This window comes from Impatiens glandulifera, chromosome 1, assembly GCF_907164915.1.
Source record: "Impatiens glandulifera chromosome 1, dImpGla2.1, whole genome shotgun sequence".
Lineage (NCBI taxonomy): Eukaryota > Viridiplantae > Streptophyta > Magnoliopsida > Ericales > Balsaminaceae > Impatiens > Impatiens glandulifera.
In genome coordinates, this window is record NC_061862.1 from 61826197 (window position 1) to 61835510 (window position 9314).

A 9314-nucleotide genomic window follows, 5' to 3' on the forward strand; every position below is an offset into this window, starting at 1 on the left:
CAGATTGATAATTTCCTTTACTTTTGAAAGATGATTTTACTTGTTTACCCATTTGACATGCAGCACATACTTTATCTTTTGAGAATTTAACGTTTGGAAAACCGTGAACTAGTTCCTTGGAACAAATGAAGTTAATCGTTTTGAAATTCAAATGGTTTAACCGTTTATGCCAAAGCTAGTTTGGATCATTTCCGGCTATCATACACACAGGTTTTTCAAAATCAGTTTTCCAATCAACTTTGTAAATGTTTCCCATCCGGTTACCGGTTAACAGAATGTCATTATTTTGGTTTTTAACTAAACATGAGTTTTTATGAAATTCAACTTTGTAACCCACATCACACATTTGACTTATGCTTAACAAGTTAAAACGCAGTTCTTCTACCAATAATACATTGCTTATGGATAAATTACCATGGACAATCTTACCCTTGCCCACGGTTTTACCTTTCGAGTTGTCCCCGAATGTGATGATTGCTCCGGTTTCGTACTTGATGTCGGTTAGTAGCTCTTTGTTTCCGGTCATATGCCTTGAGCATCCACTGTCCAGGTACCATTCTGAATTCTTTAGCCGGTTGCTCCTCCTAACCTGCAACAAACAATTATTTACACCTTTTTGGTACCCACATTCAGTTGGGTCCATGGTTGATTAGTCCCTTTGGGATCCAGACTTGAATAAGTCGGATCACTTTCCCGGTATCTGTTTTTATAATATTTGGCCTAACTTCTTGGCTGTTGCTTAAGAATGCCTTATGTTGTGATGAGTTTCTTTGATGTCGAGTTTTATTTGGTTTATTCGGTTTCCGGTTGACTTTCCTTCTCTCAGGATGAAGCCATTTTTCGGATTCAGTAGGGCTTACATACTTAAGTGTTTCTTCCGGTTTTAAGTCATTTTCGGTTTGTGAACTCTTGACAAATTTTATAAACGGAAGATTGTTCTTCGTGAGTTTTATCCTGTTAGGCTGTTTTGATTCATTTTGTTTATTTGGTTCATAACCGATACCATACCTACACTTAGGGTGTCTTTTATAGTTACACATTTGTTTTACCGCTTGTCGTGATCTCTCCCACGCAGCCGTGACGTACATTGCTCGTTCATCGGTTTCGGTTACCGGTTGAACTGTCTTCTCATTATTGGAGAATAGTTCATCCGGTTCGTGCATTTCGATTTCACAAGTTTTATCATATACATTATTTAATTGTTCGGTTTTAGATTCGAGCGGAGCCGGTATGTACGCAGATATGTTTCTGAACTCAGCAACCATTTCGTTGAGTGCAGAAATCAAATCTTCTTTGGTAAACTCGTCAGAAGAGAAATCAAATACCTCTTCGTCGTTTGCCATGAAGCAGGTTACTTTCTCTTCACCGTCTTCATTATCGGAGTATGCCCACTCGCTTCCACCGTCGGATGCAATGAGTGCCTTCTGAATCTCCTTTCCTTCGTCTGCATGCTGATCATCGTTTCTCCGGTAGTCGTTTCGTTGGTTGTCGTTTCTCCGGTAGTTGTTCCCTTGGTAGTTGTTTCCTTGGTAGTTGTTTCCCTGGTACCGGTTGCTTTGATAGTTGTTCCCCTGATAGTTGCCTTCCGGTTTTCTATCGTCTCTCCTTGGTTTTCTACACTCTGACCTGAAATGTCCAAAACCGTCACAGTTATAGCATCTTTTGTTTGATTTATCTACATAATTATAATTAAAATCATTGTTAGATGGTGGCTGGCTCTTCTTCATGAATTTCCCGAATTTCTGAGCTAGCATCGCCATCACATCTTCAGTAATTTGATCGGTGTTTTTGACTGGAGCCGGAACGGTTGATACTTGGACCGCCGGTTCCACCGATGTAACCAAAGCTCTGGTTGCGGTTGATGTGGATGCTTCGTCTTCGATCCGAGACTTGATCTCGAACTCGTAGGCTTTTAGATCCTCGAACACATCATGCAACTTCATCTGCCCGAGGGTGCTCGATTCCCTCATCACCATGGTCTTGATATCCCACGTGCTTGGCAGAGATCTTAGGGCCTTGATGATTACTTCTCGGTTGTCGTACTTCTTTCCGAGTGTTTGAAGCTCGTTGACTACACTGGTGAACCGGTTGCTGAATTCCTTCATGTTTTCCCCCGGTTTCATCCTGATGTTTTCATATTTCTGTGTAGCCACCAAGATTTTGTTCTCCTTAGTTCTTTCGTTTCCCTCATGGATCTGAATGATCGTTTCCCAGGCTTCCTTTGCATTTTCACACTCTGATATTTTGTTCAAAGTGTTATCATCTATAGCCTTGTAGATGTGTCTCATGCAATGGTTGTCCAGGTTACTCTGTCTTCGATCTTCATTCGTCCATAGGTCTGCCTCCTTGTTGATCTTGATCGGTCCCTCTTTCAGGACTCGGCTCATCTCATCATCTAACGTAATCAGATGTAGATACATCTGTTTCTTCCAACTGCTAAACGCTTCGCTGTTTAGCATTGGTGGCTTGTCGCTGTGGGTCATGCTTCCCATCTTCTTCGGTTGCTTGAGTGCTAAGAACCTCGCTCTGATACCACTTGTTAGGATCGGGGACGCCCTTGGAGGACCGGGGTGTTTCCGGTTTCGGGAAGGGTGGCCGCTTACAACACACACAACACTTTGGTGATAGTCCGGTTAGAGACTAAAACCGTTCTCAGCACTACACAAACTGTCACAGACTCTTGAACCGGGTTCAAGGGCGGAAATGTCTGTTTCAGGTTGAAGCAACGTATGCGACTTAGATGATGTTTTAGAAGGAGTCGGTTTTATGGATATGAGTGGACCGGTTTTAAGGAGTACGATTAATTTGGTTTGAGGTTAGGCTAAGTAAGTAATTAATGAAAGCGAAAGAAAGAACACGAGACAGGGATTTTTATGGATGTTCGGAGCAAACCCTCCTACGTCACCCCTTCTTCTCAGGTTATGAGAAGGATCTCCACTAACTTTTATAGTTACAACAACACTGCCGGTCGAGCCCAACTTCGCTACTCGCCGGTTACACCAACTCACACTTTGATGTAATACAACAACTCAACACAACACGATACATAAAGCTTTCCAGTTTAGACACACCGGTTTTGGAATATAACAGTTTATCTCTCTAACTTAATGCTTTGATGATTTGTTTTTCGCAATCTGTAACTTCACAACTGTGTTCGTAACTTGCAACTCGTATTAAATGAAGACGTTTCATCTTCCTTTTATAGCTGAGAAGAGCCAACGGTCATATTCTTCTCTCTCCTTTGGATTGGTTGATCGTTATCACGCCGGTGCAGAGAGGTAGCTTGCACGCTTCACCTTCCTCAACACCTGGCAGTCATGCAGGCAGCTCTGAGCAGAAGATGACATAGTCGGTTTTCAGATTTGGACACGTGTTGGACATGCACCTCAGGTTGTCAACTTCAGATCAATAAAGCATCATTGCTTTCCTCGCATGCTTCCGATCGGATCTGATCTTCTTTTATTCTTTCAAGACACGTTTCTTTCGTCATGGTACGTCACTCTTGAAGTTTGAATCTTCCGGTTTTGTGTCTTGTGCAGTATGATCCGGCTGGTATGTAAGTTTTTGTCTTTGCGGACCGGTCGCTTGAGAAAGTAAAAACCGGTTCCTCTGATCTTTAACTTGATCACTTGGAACTGATTTCTTTGAAGTATAACAGCAACCGGTTTATGATGCCCCAACCGGTTCATACGGTTTTGATCTGTATCTGCACATGAAAGTTAACAGCTGTTTAGTTCGTCTGGCCGGTTCCAAAAATTAACTTACTTAATTTTTCTATCATATACTTTGGCCACTTTCATCTTTGTCCAATTTAGCTGAAGAGCTCATTGGAGTAGCTGTTGCAGAGCAGTTATCCAAACCAAACTTTTTTAGCAATTCCTTGGTGTATTTGGCCTGGTTGATAAGAGTTCCGTTTTCTAGCTGACGGATTTGAAGCCTAAGAAAGAATGTAAGTTCTCCCATCATGCTCATTTGAAACCTATCCTGCATCAGCTTGGCAAATTTCTCACATAGTTTGGGGTTAGTTGACCCAAAAATAATGTATCAACATATATCTGAACAAGTAATATGTGAGAATCTTTGGCATATCTAAACAGGGTTTTATCCACTGTTCCAACAACAAAATCATGATCAAACAAGAAATTGGTTAGAGTGTCATACCAAGCTCTAGGAGCTTATTTTAGACCATACAATGCTTTGTTAAGCCTATAAACATGATTAGGTAAAACATGATCTACGAAACCAGGAGGTTGCTGAACATATAATTCCTCACTTAATTTTCCATTTAAAAATGTACTTTTCACATCCATTTGAAAAACATTAAAATTCTTAAATGATGCATATGCTAGGAAGATTCTGATTGCCTCTAGTCTTGCAACTGGTGCAAAAGACTCATCAAAATCAATACCTTCCTCTTGTTTATATCCTTGAGCAACTAAACGAGCTTTGTTTCTAATGACTAAGCCATCTTCACTAAGCTTGTTTCTAAAGACTCATCTTGTTCCTATAACTGACTTATCAGTTGGTCTAGGAGTAAGATACCACACTTTATTTCTATCAAATTGGTTTAACTCCTCTTGCATAGCATTGATCCAATCTGGATCAACTATAACATCACCAATTTTCTTTGGTTCAATTTGAGAAATAAATGCAGAATTAGCCATTTCATCCATCAGTTGACGTCTTGTCCTTCGAGCAGAAAAAGGATTTCCAATTATCAGTTCTGGTGGATGATTTCTGTTCCATCTGAAGTTGGATCCAAGTGGATTGGTCATCTGAACCGGTGACACCGCGACATCCAAACTCTCAACTTCTTATTGAACAGGAGTTTGTACATCTGGTTGAGCTTCAACCGGATCAGCCACAGGATCAGATAGAGCCATCCGCTTGTCCAAGGTTTCTTCTTCTTCACTCACAGACTCAAGACTAGCCGCTTGTATTCTGTCAACAAGATCAATGGGTTCTTTGGATTTGCTCTCAACAGGCTCATGAAAAATTACATGAAGGGATTCTTCAACAGTCTGTTCTTTTGTTGTATACTCTGTAAGCCTTGCTTACTGATGAGTATCCCAACATGAATCCTTCATCTACTTTAGCATCAAAAGCAGTCAAATAAACCTTTCCATTGTTATGGATAAAACATTTACACCCAAAAACCTTAAAGTAAGAGACTGTGGGAATTCTCCCATAATACAGTTCATAGGGAGTTTTATCAAAACGTTTGTTAATTATTGATCGGTTTTGAGTGTAGCAAGTAGTACTAATAACTTCTGTCCAAAACCTTTGAGGGACATCTGATTCAGCAAGCATAGATCTCGCTGCTTCCTTCAGAGTTCTCACTCTTCTCTCAGCAATGTCGTTTTGCTGTGGAGTTCTGGCACTGGACAACTCGTACCTAATCCTAGTCTCCTCAAGATAAGATGATAGGTATCTGTTCGTGAATTCAGTTCCCTGATCGCTTCTAATATATGAGATATTTAGAGATTTCTTATTCTAAATGCCTCTAAATATTCTAATCAAATTTTCAGAAGTTTTATCTTTTGATGGTAAAAATGCAACCCATGTAAAACGTGAAAAGTCATCAATAACAATTAAGGAAAATCTCATCCCTCCTACACTTTTTACAGGAATTGGACCAAAAAGATCCATATGTAAAAGTTTTAGGATACGGCTGGATTGTGATTTCCCTTTGCTTTTGAACGATAATCTACCCTGTTTGCCTAACTGACAAGTAGTGCATATCTTGTCCTTAAAAAACTGAAGGTTAGGTAAACCAATAACTAAATTATTTGAACAAATGTTGTTCATGGTTTTAAAATTCAAATGGTTCAAACGTTTATGCCATAACCATTTCTGGTCATTCTTGGCAATCATGCACATATGATCAGACGACTCTTTTTGCCAATTCATTTTATATGAGTTTCCTACTCTACTTCCAGTTAATAAAATGTTTCCATCTTGGTCTTTAACTAAACATGCGTGAGTTTGAAAATCTACTGACAAACCATTATCACATAGTTGACTGATACTGATTAAATTATAACACAAGTTGTCAACCAGCAGCACGTCATTAATAGTTAGGTTACCATGGATAATCTTACCCTTACCCATAGTCTTACCCTTCTTATTGTCAACAAATGTGATCTTAGGTCCAGAGCAGTCTGATATATCAGTGAGAAGCCGTCTGTTTCCAGTCATATGCCTAGAACATCCGCTATCCAGATACCATACATATTCTTCCAGTCCTTCATTTATTTGTACCTATATAAATAGATATTTACAATCTTTTGGTACCCATCTTTAATTGGGTCCTCGATCAATCAGTCCCTTAGGAATCCATATTTGAGTTATTCTGATGGATTTCCCATTTTGTGTTGTGATTAATGCGTATGTTTTTGACTTAGCAGACGACTTTCTGCTAGCCACTGATCCTTTGATTTTTGAAGAAGGTTTTCTTTTAAAACTCCTTGACTTTAAGTCAGGTTTTGAATTACTAGACTTATTAGCCTTTTCTAGCTTATTCTTAAGTCAGCTAACAGTTGGTGAAACATAAACTATTTCATTTTTGAAAGCCACTTCTTCATGAATATGATCAGATTCAATGTTAGTCATACTTCCTTTGACAAAACTTATTGGCTTAAGTTTGTCATTTGACTTTGACTCTTTGCAGGACAGGTTAGGATCATTGCTATCAAATCCCAATCTGGATCTAGATCCAGCAGGTTTCAGCATGCTGATTTGATATTTGACAGCATCACCAGACCTTGTCCATGCACTGACAATATAGTTTAGTCTCTTGTTTTCAGATGAAAGAGTTTGAATTAGTTCCTTGAGCATCTCATTCTCAGATGAGATCTCTGTTAAGTTTTCATCAAAAACATTTGATTCGGGTTTTTGCTTTGAAGAGAAAGCGGTTGATTTATATTTAACTTTCATTTCATAAAAAGAGTCAGCTAACTTTTTATACTCAACAACCATTTCATTGAGTACATTAGTTAACTCCTCGTTTGTAAATTTTGGTGCAGATGTATCATTTACCTTAGATTGGTCATCTGCCATCAGACATGTTACAACTTCATTTTCTTTTTCAACAGGAGACTCCTCCGAATCGCTGTCAGCCCATCTGGATTTGTTCTCACTGCAAATGAATGCTTCCTGGTTGTTCTTTGCTTGAGGGCTCACTCCGTGGATCTGGCTGAGCTTATCCCATATTTCTTTTGCAGTGGAACATGACTTAATCTCACAGAACATCTTCGTGTTGAGAGACTGGAACAGAATGTTCTTAGCAACATTATCCAGGTTTTTGGTCACCTTATCTTCAGTGGTCCACTCACTTCTTGGCTTTGAAATCTTTATGGGGCCATCGGTGATAACACTCCACATATCATAGTCAATAGCATCCAAGTGAGCTTGCATTCTTACCATCCACACATCATAGTTGTCCTTTGACATAAGAGGAATTTCATTGATGCAAGACATACTTTGGGTTCTTGATGCTTGAGAATAGAAACAGGGCTCTGATATCAATTGATAGGATCGACTTAATCAATAGAGACGGGGGTCTGGCTAATGATGAAGGCTTATGAAAAATGGTTTGATAGAAATCCTGTTAGAGATTAATATCTCTTTCTATTCTACGCAAACTTGTGTAAACACTTGAAACAGATTCAAGGAGGAATTGTTTACTTGGGTTTGAAGCATAAGATGAAATATGAAAAGATGACAGAAAATGAAGAACACAACAGTTTGTTTATGGATGTTCGGAGAAACTCTCCTACGTCACCCCTTCTTCCAACCAACGGAAGGATTCACTATAAGATGATAAGAATCAAATACAGTTTACACAAACTTAGCTCACTATTGAACAGAACACTTTCTGTTCAATTTACAAGATGAAGAAAATCACTCAGGTAAGGTGCTTTGATTCTAGCTCTCTCTCTCGATTCACACACAGTACAATCAGAAAGAAGCTTCACAGAATAAGTTCAGTAAGCAAGATGATTGAGTAGACTCTCGGCAAAATCAAATTGTTTGTTCGTAAGATTGGTTAAGGCTTCAAAAGGTATTTCGTCCGTTGTCCTTAGGATTGATTAAATACTAAGCAGGAGCTAACGGTCGAATGTTACGTGGCGCTCTTCCATTGGAAAACCTCCATTGTACACAGTAGGATCTGAGCACAAGGATCGTGGCCGTACCGAACTGGTAGTGCGCCGAATATTCCATCAGGGATGTACCTGCAAAACGAGTAATGTGAGGAAAATTCTATTACGTGGCATTACTTGATTGGATGCATATAGCTGTTGTACTAATATTCACTGGAAAGTGGAGCAGGAGTAGGGTACAGCTATAGCACGCGTGTAGAAGAAATGCTAAATTCAAGCGTACTGCTTGAACAGAGCATTAGACGTATTTCAGTTAGACGGATTTGAGAAAATCAGTCTAATGAAATAAGTCAACTCCTTCTAATGAAAAACGTCTATAAGACCGTCTGGTCTAATATAATTAGACTCGCGTCTAATTTCAATAACCATTAAACTGGCACGTCTGACTCCACTGAGTTAGATTGCCCCGTCTAATTCCGGTTCTACCTTAGACTAATCTGAAGGAGTTAAACTCACGTCTAACTTTCACTTAAATAGACAACCCGTCTAATTATAATAACCATTAGACCGGCACGTCTAACTCCACTGAGTTAGACTGCCACGTCTAATTCCGGTTCTACCTCAGACTAATCTGAAGGAGTTAGACTCACGTCTAACTTTCAATTAATTAGACAACCCGTCTAATTATAATAATCATTAGACTGGCACGTCTAACTCCACTAAGTTAGACTGCCACGTCTAATTTCGGTTCTACCTCAGACTAATCTGAAGGAGTTAGACTCACGTTTAAATTTCACTTAATTATACAACCCGTCTAATTATAATAACCATTAGACCGGCACGTCTAACTCCACTAAGTTAGACTACCACGTCTAATTCCGGTTCTACCTAAGACTAATCTGAAGGAGTTAGACTCACATCTAACTTTCACTTAATTAGACAACCCGTCTAATTATAATAACCATTAGACCGGCACGTCTAACTCCACTAAGTTAGACTGCCACGTCTAATTCCGGTTCTACCTCAGACTAATCTGAAGGAATTAGACTCGCGTCTAACTTTCACTTAATTCGATAACCCGTCTAATTCTTTACACGTCTATTAGACTTACATTTCTAACTCCACTAAGATAGACTGTCCGTCTAATTCTATTAGACTTGCGTCTAATTCCGTGTATTCATTAGACTACCCGTCTAATTCTTTAGACGTCTA